This window comes from Echiichthys vipera (assembly GCF_963691815.1).
Source record: "Echiichthys vipera genome assembly, chromosome: 19".
Classification (NCBI taxonomy): Eukaryota; Metazoa; Chordata; class Actinopteri; order Perciformes; family Trachinidae; genus Echiichthys; species Echiichthys vipera.
The window spans coordinates 1,248,344-1,262,475 of NC_139844.1; the positions used below are offsets into that span (position 1 = coordinate 1,248,344).

Here is a 14,132-nt window from a genome sequence, read left to right on the forward strand (position 1 = left end):
GCACCTCCCACAGTATCTCCCGATGGACCCGGTCATATGCCATCTCCAGATCCACGATACACATGTAGACTGGATGGGCACACTCCCAGGCCCCGTCCAGGATCCTTGCGAGAGTGAAGAGCTGGTCCGTTGTTCCTCTTCAATCTGAGGTTCGACTATAGGACGAACCCTCCTTTCCAGCACTTTGGAGTAGACCTTACCAGGGAGGCTGAGTAGTGTCATACACCTGTAATTGGCACACACCCTCTGGTCCCCCTTGTTAAACAGAGGAACCACCACCCAGGTCTGCCACTCCCTTGGCACTGTCCCAGATTTCCACGCAATGTTGAAGAGACGTGTCAACCAAGACAGCCCCTCCAAACCCAAAGCTTTCAGCATTTCTTGACGAATCTCATCAATCCCTGGGGTGGAGTTGTTTGACTACCTCAGGGACTTCCGCCAGAGATATTGACAATGATTCCCCATCAGCCTCCAGCTCTGCCTCTACAAAAGAGGGCGTGTTAGTCGGATTAAGGAGTTCCTCAAAGTGCTCCTTCCACCGCCCGATTACCTCATCGGTTGAGGTCACCAGCGTCCCGTCCTTACTGTAAACAGCTTGGACGGTTTCCCGTTTCCCCCTCCTGAGATGTTGAATGGTTTTCCAGAAGCACCTTGGTGCCGCCCGAAAGTCCTTCTCCATGACTTCTCCGAACTCCTACCACACCCACTGCTTTGCCTCTGACACAGCAGAGGCTGCAGCCCTTCTGGCCTGTCGATACCTTGCAACTTCCTCCGCAGTCTTCTGGGATAACATATCCCAGAAGGCCTCCTTCTTTAGTCGGACAGCTTCCCTGACCACCCGTGTCCACCACAGTGTTGGAGGGTTACCGCCCCTTGAGGCACCTAAGACCTTGAGGCCACAGCTCACTGCTGCAGCTTCAGCGATGGAAGCTTTGAACATTGCCCACTCCGGTTCAATGCCCCCAACCTCCACAGGGATGCCAGAAAAGCTTCGCCGGAGGTGTGAGTTGAAGATCTCTCGGACAGGGGCCTCCTCCAGACGTTCCCAGTTCACCCGCACTACTTGTTTGGGCTTACCTGGTCTGTCCAGAATCTTCCCCCATCCTCTGACCCTCTCTTCACTCGAGTGTCCAAAATATACGGCCTCAGATCTGATGACACAATCACAAAATTGATCATCGACCTTTGGCCTAGGGTGCTCTGGTACCACATATACTTATGAGCATCGTTATGTTCGAACATGGTGTTAGTTATAGACAATCCGTGACTAGCACAGAAGTCTATTAACTGATGACCACTCGGATTTAGATCATGGAGGCCGTTCCTCCCAATCACGCCTCTCCAGGTGTCTCCATCATTGTCAACGTGGGTGTTGAAGTCTCCAAGCAGAACTATGGAGTCCCCTCCTGGAGCCCCATGCAGGACTCCATTCAGGGTCTCCAAGAAGGCTGAATACTCTGAACTGCAGTTCGGTGCATATGCACAAACAACAGTCAGAGTTTTCCCCCCTACCACCCGCAGGCGTATGGAGGCAACCCTCTCGTGAACTCCAACACCGGCAGCGCTCAGCAGGGGGTTTGTGAGTATCCCCACACCCGCCCGGCGCCTCACACCCTGGGCAACTCCAGAGAAGAATAGGGTCCAACCCCTATCCAGGAGTACGGTTCCAGAACCGAGACTGTGTGTGGAGGTAAGCCCCACCAGATCTAACTGGTAGCGCTCCACCTCCCGCACAAGCTCCGGCTCCTTCCTCGGCAGAGAGGTGACATTCCACATCCCCAGAGCCAGCTTCTTCTGCCTGGTCCGTCGAGGCCCCTCACCTTCACTGCCACCCATGCAGCAGCGCACCCGACCCAAGTGGTTCCTCCTGCGAGAGGCGGGCCCACAGGATGGAGATATTATATCTCATTAGTTGGTGAAGCATTTTTTCTTACCACTCAAAATCCCTCCAAACAGTAACAGTAACATAAAGTAACCCAGGCGTTGAGGAAGGCCATAGAAAAATCCATGCAGTGATTTTGGATCAAAAACTTTGATCACATTTGGAGCCTGTGAATGTTCTCATTTGTCCAGGTCATCATTATCCCCAAAGCAATTTCAGTCATAAGCAACTGGACTTGGTTATTTGTCTAGGAAAGTTCAGTTGCTTTTGACTGAAATTGCTTTGGGGATCACATTTTGAGATTTCTGCAAGAATTACATTTGTCATTGACTGGATTGTGTAAACTGCTCAGAAAGCATCTTTTTGTCAGTATAAGTTGGAAAGCCATCCCTCCTCTGAATGTCCCAGTTTGTGGTTGTAAAGTTTTATAAGGCTGTAATGATCCTAGAGGTCAAAACAGATAATTTTATACAATGAAATGTTTCCTGTGGGGACTAACATCATCACACATGAAGACAACAGGACTCATTGAATCCACGAGTCTCAGCTTTACTCTCAGACCCAATTTATGTAATTACAAGACTGTTTATGGACCCCAGTATGCGGAAATATTCCAATACTCCATTTAATAATAAACCAAAATAACACGTTTGAACTGCATGAGAAACACTGCATGGTTCTGGATTTTTTTATCTCATATCTCCATCTACTAATGAAGGTCATTTGACATGATAAGCAGAACATAATCTGTAGTAATAAAATCAAATTTTACTGTTTCTACTCTGATGGGTTAAAAATCTAAAGACAATAATTCTGCATCACATCTATTAAAAGATAAAGGTTCAAGACTGACAGGTGAGACAGACTGTATGTGTGATCAGCTTTAAGGTGGCAACACTGAAGCAGTGGGTGCTGTTCTCTGGTCACAGAGCTACCACTTGTTTAATGAATCAGCAGCTGCAGAGAGAAAACTATTGACAGACAAGAGAAGGACCTTAAATTGGAATTGTTATCACTGTGTGCTCCAGTGTTCTCCAGGAGGACACAGGGAGGTGCTGCATACACCAGAGGAGGACTAACCCCAGAGACACTCACTGTATACACCGCCTCCTTTTCCCAGCAAAGTGCTCTAATTTGATATGGTATGCATATCATTTCTATGGTAGCAGCAGGGGGGTGGCCACTAGGGACCACAGAGACAACAGTGTTTACTATGAATAACCTCAGCAACCTGAAGAGAATACAACATGAATATATAGAGGAGCTGGCCTCCATGCTGCATGCTGTGGTAATGGCTGTTACTGTTTCCAAGCCACCAGTTACAAACTCCTGCCACCGGGTACAAACTCCTGCCACCGGGTATAAACTCATGCCACCGGGTACAAACTCCCAGGAGAATGACAACTCCCTTTACAGCAGAAAGGAAGAGGAAAGCTCTGGCGTTGTGCCTGTACTTATAACCAAGCCACTCCTCCCAACTACAGCTACATCGCCAAACCCCGCCTTTCCGGCAGAGGGGGAGGCGTTGCCGTTCTCCATAAACAATCCCTGACCATCACTGAACTCAATCTCAACCTCCCATCCATCTCATCCTTCGAACACCTTGCCTTCTCCCTTCCCAACTCTATCACTGCTGTTCTAATCTACCGTCCCCCGAAGCCACACCCATCTTTTCTCTCTGATCTGTCCGACCTCCTCACTATTGCGTCCTCCCTCTCTCCCCGCCTCCTACTTACCGGTGACCTGAACATCCACATCGATCAGCCCAACGCCCCACTGACATCTGACTTCCTCTCTCTTCTTGACTGTTTCCACCTAACCCAACATATTGACTTCCCCACCCACACCAAAGGCCACATCCTCGACATCGTCTGCTCTGCCTCCCTCCCCGTCTCTAACCCACATCCCCTCCCCTTTCCCCTCTCTGATCACCTTTGCATCATCTTCTCCGCCCCTCTACCCTCCCCCCACAATCCCAAAAAGCGTGCCATCTCCTACCGTAACATCAAATCAGTCCATCCACTCTCCCTCTCCCAGCTCATATCCTCTGCCTTCCCCCCCGACTCTGCCCCCTCTTCCCCTGATGACTACGCCACCATGCTCAACTCCATCCTTTCTGACTCACTTGACTCCCTTGCCCCCTGGAAAACGTCCTCTGTCTCATTCACCCGCTCTGCCCCCTGGTACACCCCCGAACTCCGCACCATGAAACAGACCGGCCGACAAATGGAACGACTCCTCAAACGAACCCACCTCACCGTTCACGCTGAAGCCTCCAAACAACACATCTCCTCCTACCGTGATGCTCTCCACGCTGCCAAATCCGCCCACTTCTCCACCCTCATCAACAGCACCAATAGGAACCCCCGCATCCTGTTCTCCACCGTCAACAAACTGCTCCAACCCCCAGACCACAACCCTCCCTCGTCACCCGACATCTGCAACTCTTTCCTCCTCGCCTTTAACAATAAAATCTCCCAAATCAACAGCTTCCTGACTGCCACTGTTGGCAACTCCTCCACCAACACCATCCCAGTCCCCTCCCCCCTCCCTGACCACCCGCCCCCCCTTCTCTCACTGCCTTCTCCCCCATCGACCCCTCCTACATCTTGGACATCATCTCTGCGTCCAAAACAACCACCTGCTCCCTCGACCCCCTACCAACAGCTCTAACCAAGGCCTGCCTCCCCGTCCTCATCCCCCACCTCACCACCCTCTTCAACCAGTCTCTGTCCCTTGGTCTCGTTCCCTCCACCTACAAACTTGCCTCCATCACCCCCATCCTTAAAAAGCCCACCCTTGATCCAGCTAACCTCTCCAACTACCGTCCTATCTCCAACCTGCAGTTCTTCTCCAAAACTCTGGAACGCATTGTCGCCGCCCAACTTCACTCCCACCTCCAGTCAAACAACCTCTATGAACCCCTCCAATCTGGTTTCCGCCCACTTCACAGCACCGAAACTGCCCTTGTCAAAGTTGTCAATGACCTCCTCACCTCTGCAGACTCCGGTGCCCTCAACATCCTGCTACTACTCGACCTCAGCACAGCCTTCGATACTATCAATCATTCCATCCTCCTCGAAAGGCTGCGCCAGCAGGGTGTTGAGGGCACTGCCCTCGACTGGCTCACCTCCTACCTCACCAACAGGCAACAGTTCGTCTCCCTCTCCGGCAACACATCCACCCTCTCTCCTGTTTCGCAGGGGGTCCCTCAAGGCTCAGTCCTTGGCCCCCTTCTCTTCATCTGCTACCTATTCCCCCTTGGTCACCTCATCCGCTCACTCAACCTCGATTTCCACTGCTATGCTGACGACACCCAGATCTACATCCGCACCAAACCCACCCAAAATCTTCCACTCAACCACATTGAAACCTGCATTTCTGCAATAAAAACATGGCTGTCCCAGAACTTCCTCAAACTCAACAGTGACAAAACAGAACTCCTCCTCATTGGCACCAAATCCACTTTAAACAAAACCGGACCCATCTCACTTACCATTGACAGCTCAATCATTTCTCCCTCCCCCCTTGCACGCAACCTTGGTGTTATCCTGGAACCCACGCTCTCCTTTGATCACCACGTCCGCTCCATCGTCAAGACCTCCTACTTCCACCTCCGCCGCATCGCCAAAATCAGACACTGCCTCTCCCCCCCTGCCGCTGAATCCCTCATCCACGCCTTCATCTCCTCACGTCTCGACTACTGCAATTCCCTCCTCACTGGCATCACCTCCCATTCCCTCCATAGACTCCAAATGGTCCAGAACTCTGCTGCTCGCCTCCTCACTCACACCCGCTCCCGTGAACACATCACCCCCATTCTCTACACCCTCCACTGGCTCCCGATCAAACAACGCATCGACTTCAAAATACTCCTCCTCACCTTCAAAGCTCTCCACCATCTGGCACCACCCTACCTCTCTGACCTCCTTGCCCCCCACCGCCCCTCCCGAGCCCTCCGATCCTCCTCCTCCCTAACTCTGACCATGCCACCTTCCAAACTCAAAACCTTCGGACACAGAGCTTTCTCTAGAACTGCACCCCGACTCTGGAACTCTCTCCCCCAGCCCATCCGCGACTCTCCATCACTCACAACATTTAAATCCTGTCTAAAAACCTTCCTTTTCTCACAAGCCTACAACCTCCCCTACCCATAACTACATTCACTCCTGGCCTCTCCCCCGACCACCCCCCCCCCCCCCACACCCTCCTTCCGCTCTCCTCACCCATTCAGCCCCTTCCCCTGACCCCCCCCCCCCAACTGCTCTTCAATCCCATCCCCCCCACCCTCTATTGTTGTACCTGTTTCTGGCTATTTGTCTGTATCACCATTACCCCATGCCCCCTTCGCCTTGTTTCCCTGTCATCCTTGTCATCCTTGTCTCCTGTTGTTTATCGTCTGTATATTACCTGTCCTACTCTGTAAGCGACTTTGGGTCTCTGAAAAGCGCTATATAAAATAAATGAATTATTATTATTATTATTAGAACGATAATAAAAAAAGAGGCTGAACAGAGAACACAAACTATTTTGCCTTCCACATTTTCAACAGAAGCAAATTACAGCTTTTACTACTTTGTTCTTACCTTTCACAATAAAAGCCTTAGACATATAATGTTACATCGCATCACTGCTAACCAGAGAGCCTTTTGCTAAGAGGCAACGCAACAAACCAACTCAATAAAATATTTTACAGTAGCTATCATCAGGTAGTGTGAAAGGCACACTAGAATCTGTGGAAACCAGAGCCACACTGACAGAGGAGGCAAAGAAGGCGATAAAAGTTTTCTACCAAGCTAGATCAGTAAGAAACAAAATCTGACAACACTCATGCCAAGTATTTACGACAGCTGTTTTCTTGCTTTGGACAGTAGCCACGCTGCTAATAGTAGCCATGTTATTACCAGAACATCAACAAAGACCTGATCTCAATCTACCTGTTTCATATAAAAATGCAGTGTGTCCTGCGTTGTTGCTAACTTTAACTCAGAGGGAAATAGAAGTTGTCCCTGTGTGGTTGTCTTTGCATTTCCACTTTAAATACGGAGGTGTGTGTTTCATACAGCACTGGATGCGCGTGTTCAGGAGTGAAACAACCGTAACATATGACTGACGTTTCATAGCTATTTTTATCAAGATGGTTGTTCCACTGGCAATTCCACAACTGAACTGTTCAACTGACAAAATGACACAATTAAAGCTAGTTAAGGCCTCATTAACAAACTTGCTTGGGCTCTTAAATAAATTCTGAAAACAACATGAGAAGTTTTAATTTATTTTCTGAATTCTGAGCACGCAAGTATGAAATATGAGAATGTACACTACATTCATACAGTTTTACTGATATGAAACGGAATGTTGAGTGGCTCTGCAGCTGTCAGTGATGGTTTAAAATGATGATTAAAAGTCCTTTTCAAAATTACTTTTCACTGCTGAGGAAAGTCTGTGATATACTGTAACTCTTTCTCTCGGAATTCTAAATATATTTAAGTTCTGAAATGAAATAATTATGAGAAGAAATTATGAAGAAATTAAGAATTCTCAATTTAATTTGAGAATAATTTCAGGAATCTTGAGAAAAATAGCACATATCTTAGATCTGAGTCAATTCTCAAAATTCTGAAAATTAAATCTGAGATCAATGTCTGACAAAAAAAATCTTCTTCTGCCTACTTCTACTTTTGTCTTTTATAACTATGTTAGCCTAAAATTAAAAAAATCTGAATATAAGTCACTCATCACTCATTTTCAGCCTCTTATCCTGGGTCGGGTCACAGCAGCTGACAGCTCCAGCAGGGGACGATATTAGGGGAGGATATTACATTTCTAAATTTCTGAATTGTGAGAGGAACGTGAGGATTCTGAGAATGATTTTCTATTTCAGACTCTCAGAATTGTCTTCAGTCATTAATTTAACTCAGTGCCAGTTGGCCTTTAAAATCATTATTATTATTATTATTATATCAGAATAAGTCTGACATTCAAAGTATTATTTTCAAATGCTAAATGTATTGTTCAGTAGAAATCAAGGCCACAGGAAGAACATTGAATTTAATGAAATTCAACTCTGAAATTTATAAATTTTCCTAAAAACAAAAACAAAGAACAAATCTGAGATTGAAGTGTCTTTTGCGTGCAACTGGGAAAACAGTGCAGCCAATTATTTTCATTATAGTGGACTTCCGGGGGCCTCATTTCTAAAGGTGGCATACGCACAGAAGAGGGCGCACGCCACTTTCTAAGCAAACTTTGGGATTGATAAAAAGCAAACTTGATGGGAGAATGTGTGGTCCTACACACAAACTCTGAACCTGGCGTATGCAAACAAACGGGAGAAATGAGAAACTGTGACACCGACGGCAGAATAATGACAAATGAGAAACTGTGAAACTGAGACCATTCTGTAAAGTAAATCAAATATTACCTCATTAATCATATGAAGAATTCACGTAAGCCATTCTTACACCAACAGCTGTTTGATTGGTTCTCTCTGCAGTTCAAAAAAACAGTAAGATGTAGGATCTCATAACTCATAAATATGTTCGGAAATTAGTAAACAGTACGTGCATGTTACAGAGTTTATTTTCATAAATAATACGGTGAAGAGGACAAATAATGTTTCCACACTGATGCTGTTATCGCTGCCACCATCTGGCAGATAGGAGCGCAGTGTAATATGGTTATCATATATCACTGTGTTTAATATAGTCTTTATTTTTATGGCTTAAGTACATTTTATTTTTGTTTTCAATGTGTTTGTTTAGAGAAAGGAGACCCTTGCTGCAGACAGAGCGGAGGGAGGCTAATGCTATTAGCTAAAGTTACTGCGTTGACCTGCATCACTAGCAACACAGTAAAGCATGGCAGGAGAAGGGCAGCTTCTCCATCTCCATCTTTCTATAATGTAATCAGAAACTTCTGATAAAGATCTGAGCCTGTCAACGGCAAAAACAAAACCTGTAAGTCGCACTATATTGTGTAGGGGTGCAGGTGCCCCGTTTGATTCCATTGCTCAGTTCACAGCAGTCAGGCTGAAGTGCTCCAGCTCAATACTGGACCAATTTCAATTTTTTTGCCATTGGTCACTTACACAGAAATCCATGGGGAATTAGGGTCCAGGTTAAAGCATATTAAACTAGAGTCTCTGAAGCTCAGTGGGTGCATGACCTCAGCAATGCTCTCCAGGCCCTTGCCAGCAGTAGTAGTAGTGCTGCACTAATCCAGTACAAACAGGTCATTACACTGTACTAAATGGTTTCTCTTCATTCACTGAACACCACTTTACACACAGCTAATTCTTCTAAACTGCTTCAGTAACCCTCCCTCTTCGATTGTTTCATTTTCCAAAGCTATTAGGACCAGATGTGCATCATTTTATTAGCTCAATATGATTTGCAGTTGTAAACTTAAGTATGACCACAGGATGGGTTACTAAAGAGGATGAAGTCAGAGTTCAGAAGGCGAAGCTATCCGCTGGAGGCTGCAAGACAAGTCTGTGAGATCATCAAATAGGTTTGACGCAACCACGGGGTGATTTACATGCCTTGATAATTTCTTACAGGCAACACAATTAAAAAAAAAAAAAAAAGCCTAAAGAGAACAATCTACCTGTGGTGTTTTAGATTTGAAAGCTTCTTGCCAAGTGTCTCCGTTTAGCAGCACTTAGACAGGCACTGACTCTGCAACCGCACACTGATGGCAGCTGGGTCTGTCGGGATAATGCAATCTGATTTCACATGGTGAGCGATGGTGCCAGTGCACCGTTCACGACTTAAGAGAAATTAGCAGCCATGATATGACAGAGAAAAGAAGGGATCGAGAGAAAGAGAGAGAGAGAGAGAGAGAGAGAAACAATAGCCCTCTGTGTAAAGTGCAGGATCTTAGATGACGTGGGAGAGCTATGGGAACATGTTTTTTCTTTTCTTTTCTGGCCAAGGCACACAATCAAAATGATGCAAACGATCCTTTAATGATGCAGAGGGAAAAGGATCTATGTGAGAGATGCTTTTTCTTCATCTCCTTTTCCTTTGAGATGTTTATTTGACTACACCTTGACTGTTTGGGCCTGTAGGTTTCTCTTAAATTCACCAAAAGTGAGCATTAGATAATACCACATTTGCATATTTAAACACGATATTTCTGAAAACTTGTACACACACACACACAAAAAAGATTTGTCTTAATGTAAATAATCAACTTGGAAAGTTTTATGGTGATGTCTTTTAGTCTTGCTAAAAGTGGGCCTGCTCTGAATGTTTTCTGGACAGTTCCATCTATGATCACATAAGGAGTTCTTCCATCACATCCTAATCCAACTACTATTTCATGACTCATTAACCCATAAGTGCTTTGGTACTTTTGAACACAAGCAGCTTCCTTTGTCATCAACATTTTAATGAGCTTGATAGGAACTTCAGCAACATAAAACACAATCACTACAGGCTCGGTGGAAAGCTGGAGGAGCTTGGCCTGGACGGTGCACTTCAGAACAAAAAGCATGGGGGGGGGGGGGGGGGGGGGCTGGTAGGGTCACATGAAGGGATCTAGTTTCCGTGTGGGATTTCAGCTGTAGCTAGGAACACTGAGAGTTATGTGATGCAATAACTGGGCAACAAGTCAATACCATTGCTGAGTGACATTCAGTGGAATCATATTGTCATAATATATACTCATATCATGTCAGCATTTCACTGAATTATTTAGCCCAAATGAATCATTCAGATGGGATTTCAATTAGAAACAAACTGTATTGCAGTTTTGACTGTAATGCAAATGCATCAGTTTGATTCTTTTTAATGTCATTTTGCAAACATGATACAGCCTCGTGAATATAAATAACTTAATTCACACTAGTCAGTATTTTGATTCAAATAATTGACTAGCCCTAGTGTTATGATAGCATTAGCTGGATTTGTACACCTACTTCCATAATGGAGTGGGGTGATGGTCTTTACCTAGTCTGTAAAGTGTCCTGAGATAACTTTTGTTATGATTTAGCACTATAAATAAAATTGAATTGAATTGAAGCAATGTTATTATGCCAAAAAAAGGCATATTACCATTTTCCAGAAGTAAAATAAACGGGAGATTCAAAATGTCTCTGCATTCAGGTAACAGCTGAGTCTCTAAAAAACACCACATGCAAAATCAGAAAAAAACTGTGGTATCGGATGATATATAAGATATATAAGATAAACAAGATGATATTCACCGATGGCAGTGGCCGATGTTTATCTGCTGTTATGCATCAATTTTGTGCCACTAAATGTTAATAGGTAAAAATGTAATTGAAGGTGATATTAAAGGTTGTTTTGAATGGTTGAATGTGTGCTCCTTTAAAGATAGTGTCATAAACGGTTGAATGACTTTATATTAAGATGACTTTGTTTCCACAGGAAATAAATAACAATAAAAACAAAATAAACAACAACAAAACCAAACGCAAAACTGGTGCATCCCTATTAATGATCTGTTTTCAAAAATGTAAATGTTTTATTTCACATGTTAAATTTGTCTGATGTTTGTATATTAATATGTTTCAATCACAGACCGAAAACAAACGGACTGAATTTTGATGTTGAAACGCAGGAATTATTTTTTTTCTTCATAATATATACTGTAGATCATTTGTCCAAAGTCAAAATGTCAAACGTCATTGAATTTCTCTCTTTTTACTGCTGGACAAAGAAAAGAGTGAACCCTGATGCAGACAAATCCACACTGGATATTTCACATGATAACAGGAGCAGGAGGCATAAAACGCAGGCAGAAGTGATGAAATGGCATTTAATCCCCCCTTGCAATAAGCAGGGGATTGTCAAGAGAACGGCAGCGGGGCCACTGTACAGAACAAAAGGCTCCCGACGTAAAACTGCGCATGAGGGCTGCCGCTGCCGCTGCTGCTGCCGCTGCTGCTGCCGCTGCTACTGGCGCTGCCGCTGCTGTTGCTGCTGCCGCGGCGGCTGCACGTGTTGTGAAAGCAGAGCGGTGTCAGTGAACGACAGTGTGTTTTCGTTTCAGCTCCCTTTCAAATGTCAGCGATTAGTTGTGAGACACATCAGCGGTGTCGCCTCAGTGAGCGCTCGAAACGGGCTCCCGCGCAGACTCATTACCTCCAATAATTACAGTTTCAAAGAAGAGCAGAATCGCGCGCCGTGACGCGAGGAAGGGTTGAGGATGGAGGTGATGCTGCGACCCCCTCACTCAGTGCAACCATCGCGTTGCATCAGCACAAACAGACAAAGAACCTGATGCCGTGGATGTCACCGCTCCTCAGAATGCTGTCTCACCGCATCAACGGCAGCATCACTCCACTCCCTTATGTTTCCCCTCACCGTCAGCGAGTCCGACACGTGGCGATCAAAAGAAAAGAACAAACAGCATACCCGAAATAAACATTCATTGTTTTATTTTTCCTTTTATTGTCAGGAAGCAGCACTGCCTCAACACGAGGATGCTTTTATTTCCCGAGACTCCGTGATGAAAGCCGAGATAAGGCTTGTTATCGGGTCCAAAAACACGCATCAGTCCCGCTGAATACCGTGGACCGTGAAGACGTGGCTGCTTGCATAAACAGCATGTGTCATCAAACTGTTTGTTCAGTGTGTTTTTATTTTTTTAAAGGGTCTTATAACACAAAACATCCTCTGATTTTTCATATCGACTTGTGAAACCTTCTTATCTTGCATCATAACCAGCACCCCGCTGCCACCTCTAATATTAATAAAAACTGACTAAGACACTATTGCAGCACCCATCCCAATGACAATGCAGGAGCGCGCGTGAATCCATTCAGTCCCCACTTTATTATAAAAAAGTGTTTTTTTTTATTTCTCGCAGCTTCTTTTTTACATTAAGGGGTTAATGATGATGGAATATGGGGTCTTTAACGACACCGTCGAGCGATTGATAGGATTCCATTGGCTGTCGGAGGAAGCACGGCACGTCCTTACACAGCGCATATTTCCATGATTGCTTTCAAATGTGCATTAATGAGCAGGTGTAATAACCGAGCATTTCAGACTGAAGAAGAGCAGAAAACATCCCTCTTGTATATGAATAAGTACAAAAAAAGAGAATGTAGAATTCTGTTCAGCAGCAGATTCATTTGATGGATGGTAATGTAGTAAACGAGGGAGGTTTTTATGACGCTGCAAGTGACAGCGTCTTCTTTTCTGGACCGTTCCTCCCGGAGCTGCGGCGGCAGGCTGGCCCTGCTCCGGGGTCGCATCTGCAAAAGCAGAGAACAGGGGGTGCGCACACGGCGTACTGACTCAAAACACAACAGGATGTGGTTGAGTTTCACTCCTGAAGCCGCGTTCGCACCCCAACACATTACACCTTTCGATATCCACGCGAGCTCTGCAGAGTGCGGTGCGTGTGCCTCTCGGGGACTTTTCTCCCGGAGCTCTCAGTGAAGAGTCTCCCGATTGAAGCCCGCTGCCGCCGCGACACTTATGCAAGTTTGCAACTCGTGAGTGAGTGCCTCAACAATAGAGCGAGCCACACGGTGTAACCACACAGAGGCACGGAGAGAGGGATACGCGTGCACGCTAGCTCACCTTTGACTTTCTTTTGTGCTCGTATTCCCTTTTGTCCGTCTCGCGCAGAAGTTGTTCACATGATGACTCGATTTGCTGTTTCCTCGGAGCCTCCCGGCCGCAGACAGCTCTTCTTCTCCTCCCGTTAATGCTCACTTAGAGAAAAACAAACGTCCGTGTGACTCTACGGTCTGTTGTGTACGACTTGCGCGCGTGTGCGTGGTGATCCAGCGCGGCGTGCCGCTCCGTCCCCGCTGTTGATTACACTCGACTGGAAAGCTTACTCTCAGTCGCTACATTGTTGACATTCGGCCGCTGACGTCACTCCATCCCCTCATTCACAACATCGTTAGCGCGCAGCGGCTTCGCGTTGGTGTCGGCGGGAAGCGCGCGCGTCCTCCCTCAAAGGTACGCAGCGGAGCTTGGAGAATCGCACTACCGTTCCGCAGCTCAAACCCCTCCCCCGCGCTCGCCGCTTCTTCTCCTCCTTCTCTCGGTGCACACAGCGGAAATATGACACGGAACGATGACACAAGGCATTTCTAACAAGCTGGAGTCAAACCATGGGCGCAGACCCTGGAGGGGGGATCAATTCTGAAAAACATGAATTCCCCCCCCCCCCCCCAATAAAAATATCCTAAATTATTCAAAATTGAAGAAATGTATTTTCAGACTTAACATCTAAACTGAAATAATTGAAATGGTGGAAA

At 46.0% G+C, this 14,132-nt stretch overlaps 1 protein-coding gene across 1 annotated transcript in view; it reads right to left on the minus strand.

Moving 5' to 3' along the window:
* Positions 1-13,706, minus strand: part of bach2b (BTB and CNC homology 1, basic leucine zipper transcription factor 2b) — a 157,781-nt gene extending 144,075 nt beyond the window's left edge. The window contains exon 1 of the mRNA XM_083934709.1: positions 13,444-13,706. The gene's annotated coding sequence lies outside the window, so the exon portion shown is untranslated. The remainder of the gene's footprint in view (positions 1-13,443) is intronic.
* Positions 13,707-14,132: the final 426 nt, after the last annotated feature.